Source organism: Myotis daubentonii, chromosome 3 (assembly GCF_963259705.1).
Source record: "Myotis daubentonii chromosome 3, mMyoDau2.1, whole genome shotgun sequence".
Taxonomy (NCBI): domain Eukaryota; kingdom Metazoa; phylum Chordata; class Mammalia; order Chiroptera; family Vespertilionidae; genus Myotis; species Myotis daubentonii.
Genome location: NC_081842.1, coordinates 176,074,728 through 176,086,735, shown reverse-complemented (window position 1 = coordinate 176,086,735; position 12,008 = coordinate 176,074,728). Strand labels below are relative to the sequence as shown.

The 12,008-nt window shown below is 44.6% G+C and overlaps 1 protein-coding gene across 14 annotated transcripts in view; it reads left to right on the top strand.

Annotated features, from left to right (window-relative positions):
• The first annotated feature begins 312 nt into the window (after nt 1-312).
• PATJ (PATJ crumbs cell polarity complex component) overlaps nt 313-12,008 on the top strand; it is a 305,718-nt gene continuing 294,022 nt past the window's right edge. For all 14 annotated transcript variants that reach the window (XR_009451968.1, XR_009451967.1, XM_059689351.1 and 11 more), the window contains exon 1: nt 313-447. The gene's annotated coding sequence lies outside the window, so the exon portion shown is untranslated. The remainder of the gene's footprint in view (nt 448-12,008) is intronic.

Sequence of the window (12,008 nt, the reverse complement as noted above, 5' to 3'; positions counted from 1 at the left end):
GCATTTGACCACACCAGACCCTTTCCTCCATGTCCTCCTTCAATCTCCTGGATCTTGGGTCCCCCTTCGCGCAGCCCTCCTAGGACACCAGTCCTGCGACCTCCCCTCCCCATGAGTGCCTGCTGCCCCGGCACTTGGCGTCTCCTCTGCCCTCTGGGCCCCAGACCCCACCTTTCTCAGGCCCTTTAAGCCTCCCTCGCCCATCGAACTTCACCTGCAGAAAGTACAGAAGCCGAGCGCCCCCTCCCCACGCCGGCCTCCCGCCGCCCCGGGCTCCCCGACCAGCGCCACCCCCGCGCCCCGCCCGGGGCGGGGAGGTCGGGGAGGGAGGGCCCGCAGGTGAGGCGGTCACCCGGCTCGCACTTCCGCCCAGGTGAGGGAGGGCCGACGCCGCGCCCGCCTGCTCGTGGGCCCGCTCGGATCCCACCCGCGTCCCCGCCGGACCAGGTAAAGCGGGGGCCCCGGCTGCGTGGGCGCGCGAGGGTGCGCGGGGTCCCTGCGCCTCCAGATCGGCGGGGGGCCCCTCCTGGGAGCCGCCCGCCCCTGCTGCCCGCGCGCCCTCTGTCCGCCTCCGGGAGGAGCTGGCACGGGAGACGCAGGGCGCCGCCGGGCTGGCCGGGCCCGCGGAGGGTGCGGGGCGCCGTCCTCCCGCGTCGGCCGGGTGACCCCACCGCGGTCCCCGCCCCCCGGGGCCAGGGCTGGCCCAGGCCGCCCGCTGCTGACCCGCCCGCCTCGGCAGGCCCCGGCGGCCCTCAAATCTCGGCCGCTTCTTCCGGGCGTGGCCGGGCTCGGATTGTGCACCCAGATCGGTGCCTGCGCTTTGCCCCCAGAGCGGGGCGGAATCTTTCCTCCGCCAGTGACGGCGAAAGGGAACAGGTGGTGGCCGGCCTCGGGGGCCCGGGCAAGGAGGGGTGCCAGCCTCCAGCGAGGGGGCGGCTGGGCTCCTGTCTGGGCGCCCGGTGGTCACGTAGCCCGGCTCCCAGGCCGGCGGTCAGGCCTGGGCTCTGCTAGCCTGACGTTACGGATGGGGAGGACCTGGCGGAAAGCGCGCTGGCCTCCACCCTTTGGGGTAATTGCTGGATTCCTGCTTTAAGGCCGGTTCAGGAAAGCCTGTTCAGATCCTTCCCCGCCCCCTCCAAAGCTCCCCAGTGCCCGGCACACCTAGCGGGTCGATTACTCCCCCCCTGCAGTGTTCACTTGGCACTTTGTCACAGCTCCAGGTGGCTCTTGTCACTTTGGATTGGAATTCGTTGTTGACTCGTTTGTCCTCGCGATCGAGAGGGCGCGCCTTTCAGGCCTTATTTCTCTAGGGTGCTCCTCGGCTGCTTTTGGAGTCTGGCCTTGGATAGGTGCACAACAAACAAGTGTTTGGTAGATGAATGAAGAAGCCTGCTGGAGAGCTAGCAGAGAAAGAAACCAGTTAACACCCAGGATGGTAATAGCACATTCTAGGCCTTCTAAGCTCCTATGGCTGCCAGTTCATTTGCACACATCTTTTTTATTTTTTTAAAATATATTTTATTGATTTTTTACAGAGAGGAAGGGAGAGGGATAGAGAGAAACATCAATCAGCTGCCTCCTGCACACCCCCCACTGGGGATGTGCCCGCAACCAAGGTACATGCCCTTGACTGGAATCGAACCTGGGACCCTTCAGTCCGCAAGCCGACGTTCTATCCACTGGGCCAAAGCGGTCAAGGAATGCACACATCTTTTTTAAAGGAAAGCTAGGGAGCAGTTGGAGTAAAAACTCAAATGGGTTCATTTGCCGCGTCAGGAAAAGTGAGGCCAGATCGTGACTTTTAGCTAAAATGAGCTCCGTGTTTCTAGGCCCTAATGGCCTTTATGAGGATTATCAGAAATTTAAAATAATTAGAGAGTTAAAGAAGGAGCTGGAAGGTACTTTATGCATAACATTTGTAAACTGAGTTCTGAAGGGATTTGCCCTTGTTAATTGAGATCCTCTTAAAGGTCACATAAGATGAGCAGAATAATAGCTTTGCTTAAAGTTGAAAAGAAATTGTTTTAAGCCCTCATCTGTATTTAAAGATGCCTTAATAAGTTGAAGTCATATATTAATATTTTTATAACCATAAAGCTAACATAGATTCATTGTAGAAAAAATGGAGAGAATTTTCAGAAAAGGAACTAAAAGCACACAAAAATCCCACCTACCATTAAAAATAACCACTAATAAAATTATGGTAAACTAGAGGCCCGGTGCATGAAATTCGTGCACAGGTAAGGTCCCTAGGCCTGGCCAGTGATCAGGGCCGATCAGGGCCTTCCTTCCCCTGGCTGCTGGCTGCTGGCCAGGGCTTTCCTTCGTTCTGCACTTCCCTCTCGTGGTCAGTGCACATCATAGCAGGCAGTCGAACTCCTGGTCCGTCAAACTCCCAAGGGGACAATTTGCATATTAGCCTTTTATTATATAGGATGGTCTTTCAGTTAGTATTCTTAAAAAGAACAATCTGTAATTTTCCTGTAGTGAGTTCACTTTTAGAACCCTGTGATGTGAGACAGTGGTTCAGAATTCAGTAACCCTTGTAATTGCATTTTTACTTAAAAGCATTTAATAATTATCCTTAAGCTAAACAACCAAGCAGCCTGAATGTACTTGCTTTGTTAAAGTTTAACAAAAAAGCATTAGGTTGGGGAAGTCAAAATGGGGTTTAATTGGTTTACTTAAGACTTTGCCCACCTTGGTACTGGAGTACATCTTTTTGAGAAACAGGGCTGTTCCACCATAACATTTGGAATTGCTTGACTGACCATTGCTATGTTGTTGTGTGTGTGTGTTTTTTTTTTTTTCATGCTCACGTGTTTTTTGTTTGGATTTGAATGACTTTTTTAAAAGCTCTGACTTTAGATTCTTGTGCAAATGGAGAGAGATTTAGAGCCTGTCAAAACCCTTTCTTTAGTCATGGGGTAGATCTTTGCTGAAGAAGTGGAGCCCACTTATGTTTTGCGTTTGTACAGCTGCGCAGCCTGTGGAGTTTGGGGAATGGAACTGGGTCCCCTTACCAGTATAACTCTTGGCAAGTCACTTGACTCGGGTCTTCTGTTTTCCCATTTGTGAATGATCCACCTCACTGAGTTTTGGGAAGGTTGAAATGAAACGAAAGAATATGTCTTGTAAATTATAAGCCACCATGCTCCCACTTTTTGCTTTCACCACTATGGTGTTTAATTTTGATGAAATTATGGAGTTGTGTTATTTTTATTGAGGAGAACTCAAGTTTGTGAGTGTCTCACTCTGATAGTTACTTTGATAAAAGGAATAGAGGTCGTATTAGCCAATAAAAGTCTTTGCTAAAAACACTGTACAGGAATCTTTCGGAAAAGGCATAGGTTAAAACTGCACTGTCGACAGGGCCAGCCCCTTGTACATGTGACTGTCTATTGGGCACTTGAAATAGACCTCATTGGGATTGAGATGTGCCAGCAATGTAAAATACACATCAGGTTTTGAAGATTTAGTGTTAAAAAAAAGCCTAAAGCACCTCATTATTTTTAATATTATTTACATATTGAAATGATAATTGGTATAGCTTGGGTTACATAAAATACATTATTAAAACTAATTATACTTGTTTCTTTTCACCTTTCATGTGGCTATGAGATAATTTATAATGTGGCTCACGTTATTTTTGCGTTGAACAGCACTGTGTTAGGATTCAGTATGAGTGTGTTTCTCCTTAAGAGGTTTTAGCTTACTGAAGCACTTACATTCCTATTTAGAAACTGTTTTTTTAAAACTCCCAAGTTATAGGCCTCCCTATGCCCCCCTCCTTTGTATTCATTGCATTGATGAAAATTTTTGCTGTTTAGTCTTCTGACAAAAATCATTATTGCTTATAGAGCCAAATCTTAGCTAAAATGATTTAATTATTACCCTGGCTAGTATGACTGGAAGGCTGTGGGTTCCATTCCCGATCAGGTCCCACACCTACTTGCAGATTCAGTCCTTGATATGGTACCTACAGGAGGCAACCCATCCATGTATCTCTCTCACATCTATGTCTCTCTCTCTCTTCCTCCCACCTTTTCTCCCTTCCTCCTTCCCTCTGTAAAATCAATTTTTTTAAAAAAATATATCTTATTGATTTTTTACAGAGAGGAAGGGAGAGGGATAGAGAGTTAGAAACATCAATGAGAGAAACATAGATCAGCCGCCCCCTGCACACTCCCCACCGGGGATGTGCCCGCAACCAAGGTACATGCCCTTGACCGGAATCGAACCTGGGACCCCCGAGTCCGCAGGCCGACGCTCTATCCGCTAAGCCAAAACGGTCAGGGCTGTAAAATCAATTTTTAAAAAAGTAAAATAATTTATTAGCTTTTATGAAGGCCCCCAAAATAACTTAAATAATTTTGATTATAAAGAGATGTTAATAATAGTAGCTACCATTTATGGAATGTGTATTGTGTACCAGGCCAAATGCTTTATACTGTCTTATTTAGTCCTTTAAACTGTAAATATTTAGTAATTTTCAGTAACTCTATTTTACAAATGAGGCATAGGGAGATTTAAACAATTGGCCACAAGAACCATAGAGCTAGCTTCAAGCGTAGATTCCAGGTCTCTGTGATTTCTGAGCTTATAGGCTATCCATTCTCCCATATTTCAAGAACTGGTTATTGGATAAACTAGAAAAAAATTGATTCTTGAAATAGATATTTAGTTCTAATCCTGTGTTTGTGTTAGTGGTCAATAGGAAACAATCTAAATGCCCACCAACAGGAAATTGGATGAATAAATCATGTATTCCTATAGCAGAAAACTATTTAGTAATTACAATGAATGAAGAGGAGTTGTGTATCTCATCATGACAGAATCTTTAAAAATATAAAGTTGAGCTAAAAAAGCAAATTGCTGAAGGATAAATATACAATATAATTACCACTTATATAATTTAGTACCTGCCAAACAATACTATTGTAAACAAAGACAGTGTGCATTTTAAGAATTTCAGATTTGAATTCTCTCCATATTGATTGCATTCATTTGTCAAACTGCCTTATGGTTAAAAAAGGAAAAAGTTAGTGAAATCTTTGTGAGATAAGCATTCTCCTATGTTGGTCTTCTTAAAAAAAGCAAACAAAACCAAATCTTGACTTTTACTTTGGTGCTCTGTACACCTTACCTGGTTTAGGGACAGGCCAGTTTTCATTTAGCTTTAGTCCCTAATTCAGGGTGTAGCTTTGATAATAGGGATGGGCGGAGCTTCTGCCTTGAGAAAGGTGGTTTCCTTTGGAGTTATTTTCTGGAGCTTCTACTGAAGCTCCAGGACAGAGTATGGTAGGAAGGCGATGAGTTAAGTGGATGTTGAACATCAGGTTGACAGACCTCCTGTCTGTATTGAAAACTTTAAATATCTGATTCTCATTTTTAAAGTAATTATCTGCTGAAAAAGTCAATAACAATTGACCTTCCCTCCCTCCCAAGGTGAAATTTGCTCCCATCAGTGGCATCTCTGCTGTCTTTCTCTGTTATTACCTCTTTCAAAGTACTTTCCCCCTGGTTTTTGGAAATTGTAGGAAGTTCTCTGCATTTTCAGAATGCAGATGATAATTCATTGTTAAGCAGATAAATTAGGAGAGGAAAACCAAGATGGCGGCATAGGTTAACGCTGGAATTTGCTGCCTTGAACAACCACTTCAAAAATACAACTAAAAGACGGAACGGACATCATCCAGAACCACAGGAAGGCTGGCTGAGTGGAAGTTCTACAACTAGGAGGAAAGAGAATAGCATACCGAGACTCAGAGGAGGCGCAGTGCTGAAGTAAAATACGAAGGTGCGGAGTGCATGCGGAGGGGGCTGGTGGCGGAGGGCAAGGCTGTCTGTTTCAATCGGGAGGGAGTCTCAAACTCTGAGCTCCAGATCCGGGCAAGTCTCTAGGGACCCAGACTCAAACGGGACTGTCTGGCTTCGGTCAGAACTCGAAGGCAGCTTTCTCTCCAAGGTTTGCAGTGGTTGCTGGGACTCTGAGAGGCAGAGCCCCTGGGGACGGGACTGAGAGCAGCCATAACTGCTTGCTCTGCCCACCCTGTAGATCCCCTGGGACCCGCCCCGCCCAAGCCCTGCACAGAGGCCTTTGTGGGATAGTCTTAGGCAAAGGCTAGATTAGCACCGTCCTAGAGATCCAGCACAGAAGTTCTCCCACTGCAGACACAGCTGATTCTCATAGCCAGTTGGTCTGGAGATCAAATCACCCCCAGTATTACTGACAACAATCAAGGCTTAACTACAACAAGACTGCACACAAAGACCACAAGGGGGTGCACCAAGAAAGCATAAAAAATTCGGAGACAGGAGAGAACCAAGATGGCGGCATAGGCTAACGCCGGAGTTTGCTGCCTTGAACAACTACTTCAAAAGTGAAACTAAAACACGGAACAGACATCACCCAGTACCACAGGAACGCTGGCTGAGTGGAAGTCCTACAACCAGGAGGAAAGAGAAACGCATACGGACACTCAGAGGAGGTGCAGCGCTGAAGTCAAATTCTGAGGTGTGAAGTGCACGGAGCGGGCTGGCGGCGGAGGGCGTGGTTGGCGTTTTCAATCGGGAGGGAGTCTCAGGCTCTGAGCTCCAGATACAGGCGAGTTAGGAATTCAGACTCAAACGGGAGAAGCGGGACTGTCTGGCTTCGGTCAGAGCGAGTGCAGCTTTCTCTCCGAGCTTTGCAGTGGGTGCTGGAACTCAGAGAGGCAGAGTCCCTGGGGACAGGACTGAGAGCCGCCATAACTGCTCTCTCCGGCCCACCCTGTTGATCCTGTGCGACCCGCCCCGCCCAAGCCCTGCACAGAGGCATTTGCCGGATAGCCTCAGGCAAAGGCTAGATTAGCACCTCCCTAGAGGACAGAAGTTCTCTCTCTGCAGACACAGCTGATTCTCATAGCCACTTGGCCTGGAGGTCAAACCCTCCCTGGTTTTTTGCTTCAACAATCAAGGCTTAACTACAAGACTGCGCACAAGACCACTAGGGGGTGCACCAAGAAAGCATAACAAAATGCGGAGACAAAGAAACAGGACAAAATTGTCAATGGAAGATATAGAGTTCAGAACCACACTTTTAAGGTCTCTCAAGAACTGTTTAGAAGCCGCCGATAAACTTAATGAGATCTACAAGAAAACTAATGAGACCCTCGATGTTATGTTGGGGAACCAACTAGAAATTAAGCATACACGGACTGAAATAACGAATATTATACAGACTCCCGACAGCAGACCAGAGGAGCGCAAGAATCAAGTCAATGATTTGAAATGCGAGGAAGCAAAAAACACCCAACCGGAGGGGCGGAATGAAAAAAGAATCCAAAAATGCGAGGATAGTGTAAGGAGCCTCTGGGACAGCTTCAAGCGTACCAACATCAGAATTATAGGGGTGCCAGAAGATGAGAGAGAGCAAGATATTGAAAACCTATTTGAAGAAATAATGACAGAAAACTTCCCCCACCTGGTGAAAGAAATGGACTTACAGGTCCAAGAAGCGCGGAGAACCCCAAACAAAAGGAATCCAAAGAGGACCACACCAAGACACATCATCATTAAAATGCCAAGAGCAAAAGACAAAGAGAGAATCTTAAAAACAGCAAGAGAAAGAAACTCAGTTACCTACAAGGGAATACTCATACGACTGTCAGCTGATTTCTCAACAGAAACTTTGCAGGCCAGGAGGGAGTGGCAAGAAATATTCAAAGTGATGAATACCAAGAACCTACAACCAAGATTACTTTATCCAGCAAAGCTATCATTCAGAATTGAAGGTCAGATAAAGAGCTTCACAGATAAGGAAAAGCTAAAGGAGTTCATCACCACCAAACCAGTATTATATGAAATGCTGAAAGGTATCCTTTAAGAAGAGGAAGAAGAAGAAGGTAAAGATACAAATTATGAACAACAAATACACATCTATCAACAGGTGAATCTAAAAATCAAGTGAATAAATAATCTGATGAACAAAATGAACTGGTGATTATAATAAAATCAGGGACATAGAAAGGGAATGGACTGACTATTCTTGGGGGGAAAAGGGATGTGGGAGATGCGGGAAGAGACTGGACAAAAATCGTGCACCTATGGATGAGGACAGTGGGTGGGGAGTGAGGGCGGAGGGTGGGGCAGGAACTGGGAGGAGGGGAGTTATGGGGGGAAAAAAGAGGAACAAATGTAATAATATGAACAATAAAGATTTAAAAAAAAATTCAGAGACAAAGAAACATGACAGAAATGGAGGATATAGAGGTCTTTCAATAATTTTCTAGAAACTGCCGATAAACTTAATGAGATCTACAAGAAATCTAATGAGACCCTCGATGTTGTGATAAAGAGCCAACTAGAAATTAAGCATACACTGACTGAAATAAAGAATATTATACATGCCGAAACCGGTTTGGCTCAGTGGATAGAGCATCGGCCTGCGGACTGAAAGGTCCCAGGTTTGATTCCGGTCAAGGGCATGTACCCGGGTTGCGGGCACATCCCCAGTAGGAGATGTGCAGGAGGCAGAAGATCGATGTTTCTCTCTCATCGATGTTTCTAGAACTTACAACCAAGATTACTTTATCCAGCAAAGCTATCATTCAGAATTGAAGGTCAGATAAAGAGCTTCACAGATAAGGAAAAGCTAAAGGAGTTCATCACTACCAAACCAGTATTATATGAAATGCTGAAAGGTATCCTTTAAGAAGAGGAAGAAGAAGAAAAAGGTAAAGATACAAATTATGAACAACAAATATGCATCTATCAACAAGTGATTCTAAGAATCAAGTGAATAAATAATCTGATGTACAGAATGAACTGGTGGTTATAATAGAATCAGGGACATAGAAAGGGAATGGACTGACTATTCTTGGGGGGGAAAGGGGTGTGGGAGATGCAGGAAGAGACTGGACAAAAATCGTGCACCTATGGATGAGGACAGTGGGTGGGGAGTGAGGGCGGAGGGTGGGGTGGGAACTGGGAGGAAGGGAGTTATGGGGGGAAAAAAGAGGAACAAATGTAATAATCTGAACAATAAAGATTTAATTTAAAAATAAATAAATAAATAAAAACAGTAAATAAAGTTCAATATTAAAAAAAAGAAGATAAATTAGATGTTGTACACAGTGATCTTATATTGTGCACAATAGGCACCAGAAAACTAGGTCCCTGATTTAGTGACAGATAAAATGGTTTTTTTGGGAAAAGCCCAGAAGGAGGAAGGAGGGTGAACATTGATGAGAAGGGTATCTAAAACCTAGTGTGGCCTATTTCACAATTTGCCATGATTGTTTTGAATATTGCAAGCATGCCCAAAATGGCATGATCATATTTTTGTAGATAACTTAAGGACACACAGTATGTGGTGTGGTATAACTGAACAGAATATTTAGGTGGGAACTAATCATTAGTGAAGATTATGAATTCGTAGGTCTTTTCAATGAGGGACTGGCTAATGATCAGAGATCCATGTGTGTGAAAATTGTCCGTATTGTTATTTTTTTCAATCATTGGAGAAAATTGCCACCAATCGGAATACAAAAGCATACGATAAAAACAGTTTAACTTTGTTCATTCCAAGTGGCAAGTTATAGGCAGAATATTGATATGCATTGATTAACTTTGAATAGTTCAATGAAAAAATTAGTATTTAGCCAACTGAACTCTTCTAAAGAATTGACTCAATTTTCAGTTCTGATTCCCAGTTTAACATGGTATCTTTCTGCTTCAATTTCAACATATCCTGAATATCCATCATTAAGTGGACTTAAACATTGCGTATGGCTTAAGCATATGGCCCCAAAATAACAGAATCATTCTGGAATTTATATATGTTTCTGAAAGTCCAGGAATACAGTATAGTGTTTTGGTAGCAGCCAAAAACATAGTCTAATTTTATATCGGAGGGGTTTAGAAAAGGCCTTATCATTTGGTAGGGACACAAGGCTAGAGTATCTGTATTGAATCTGCATTAGTGTGGCATCAGTTGTGTTTATTTGTAGTTAAAGTGAAGAGCCACCATTTCTCTTTGGCTAGGAGAGTTTGTTTTCCATTTAATGTTGAGCTTTGAGGACAGCGGCATGATGATTAGACACAACCTGAGCTTTGGACCCCAAAGGAAGCATTAGAAACTCAAAGTTGTTCGTAAACTTCAATTTTTGAGTATCTTTTGAAATCATGACTTCATTTACATTTAATAGCTTTTAGTTTGTTCAAAATCCCTGGCTCCCTTGAGCTCTGGGGAATTCCAATTGCAGAGTTACGTATATGTAGTCTAATTGTCCCAATTCCCATCTGCAGTTAAGAGGCTGAGTACCTGCACTTTCTCAAATAGCCAGTTATCTTTTTCTCCTAAATTTTAAAGATAAAAGCATAAGCAAGCATGTCAAACTCACAGCCGGTGGGCCACATGTTATTTGGCCCATGTTAGCCTTTGAGTTTGACATGCTTGGCATATGGTGTCTTGTTAAGTTCAAGTTAGAAGTATAAAAGATCTTGGGGAGTTTCATTCTTGTTTGCTATTGGGAGTCTGAAAAGTGTGTTTCTCGGGGTGCTTGCTTTAAATTCTTGAACTGAGGAAGTTAATAAATCTTTTCCATAGTTTCCTCCACTTAGAAATTTAAATCAAATTAAATTTTATCTATGCATCAGTTTTCTTTTTCCCCCCAAATATTCAATTAATTGATGATGGCTAAGGGCTGGGTACTTCTTTTTAAAAGCCACAATATTATAATAATTTCTTTCAGTCAAATCCTACAGTGAACCAGACATGAAAAATTCATGGTACAAACTCTCTTGATCAATACCGAGTAGAAGCTGCTGAGCTTAATGAACCACTTATTCTCTGGAGGCTGTACAACTATGGAGACAGTGGCACACTGTGGCATTTTAATGTTTAGATTATGACCTATTGTAGGTAGCCTATCTGTGACAAGTTAGCGTCAGCTTTGCCATGTTTAAGCAAATTTGAAATTTCTTGCTGTAAGCAATGTTGGTTTCTCAGCCTAGCCAAATTGGTCTGCTAGGGTAGACAAAGCAGGAACACAGGAGGCCAAAAGTGGTAAGGGATTATAAATTTATTAGGTCATCTGGAAACCCAGATGGGCTGAGCTCCAAAATGGTGCTGGCACTCAGGGCTGGGGGAGTCAGAGATTTTAAAGAACTCTAGGTGGGCTTTTTCGGTGGGGAACTCTCTGGGTGAGTTCAGATCCTGGGAAAGTCTGGAGGGGAAAGATAATGGTCTTAGCAAGTAGAATGTGGTCTGAGCAAAAGGGAATGTCGGTTGTGAAGTGATCTAAAGGTCAGTTCTCAGGGCAGGGGTGTTGATTCAGTTATTGGATCAGACCTCACAAGGTCAAAGTTGTTTGGCTGAAGATTTCCTACGACTATAACATGAGTGAGACCTGAGTGCTGCTTGCTGGATGTTCAGTTGTAGCTACATTTCTTCCTTCTGTCCTTATATATTCTTAAGGTTTTAGTCCCCTTCCCTGGATTTATCTCTAGTAATTTTCCAGACCTGCCTTGAGGACATAGGTTAGCCTTTATTAACTACTAGAGACCCAGTGCACGAAATACAAGCTCTCGGGTGGGAGGGGTCCCTTAGCTCAGACTGTGACAGGGCACAGGCCAGGCTGAGGGACCCCACCGGTGCACAATTTGGGCCAGGTAGGGATTCAGGAAGTTGGCCAGCCAGGGGGGGACTGCGGGAGGCCTCCAGGGCTTGTCAGCCCTTCTCGGCCAGACCCCAGCAGCAAGTTAACCTATCGGTTGGAGCGTCTGCCCCCTGGTGGTCAGTGCACATCATAGCGAGCGGTTGAGAGGCCTTAGCATATCATTAGCATATTATGCTTTGATTGGTTGAATGGACGACCAGTTACTTAGCGTATTAGGCTTTTATTATATAGGATGAGTCAGAGGATTAGATGGCCAACCAGTTTCTACCCTTTACCCTTATCGAGGGACATGACCACTGTGGTTTCAAAAATGTGCAAGAAGATCCATTGGGAGGTAGGAAGGTG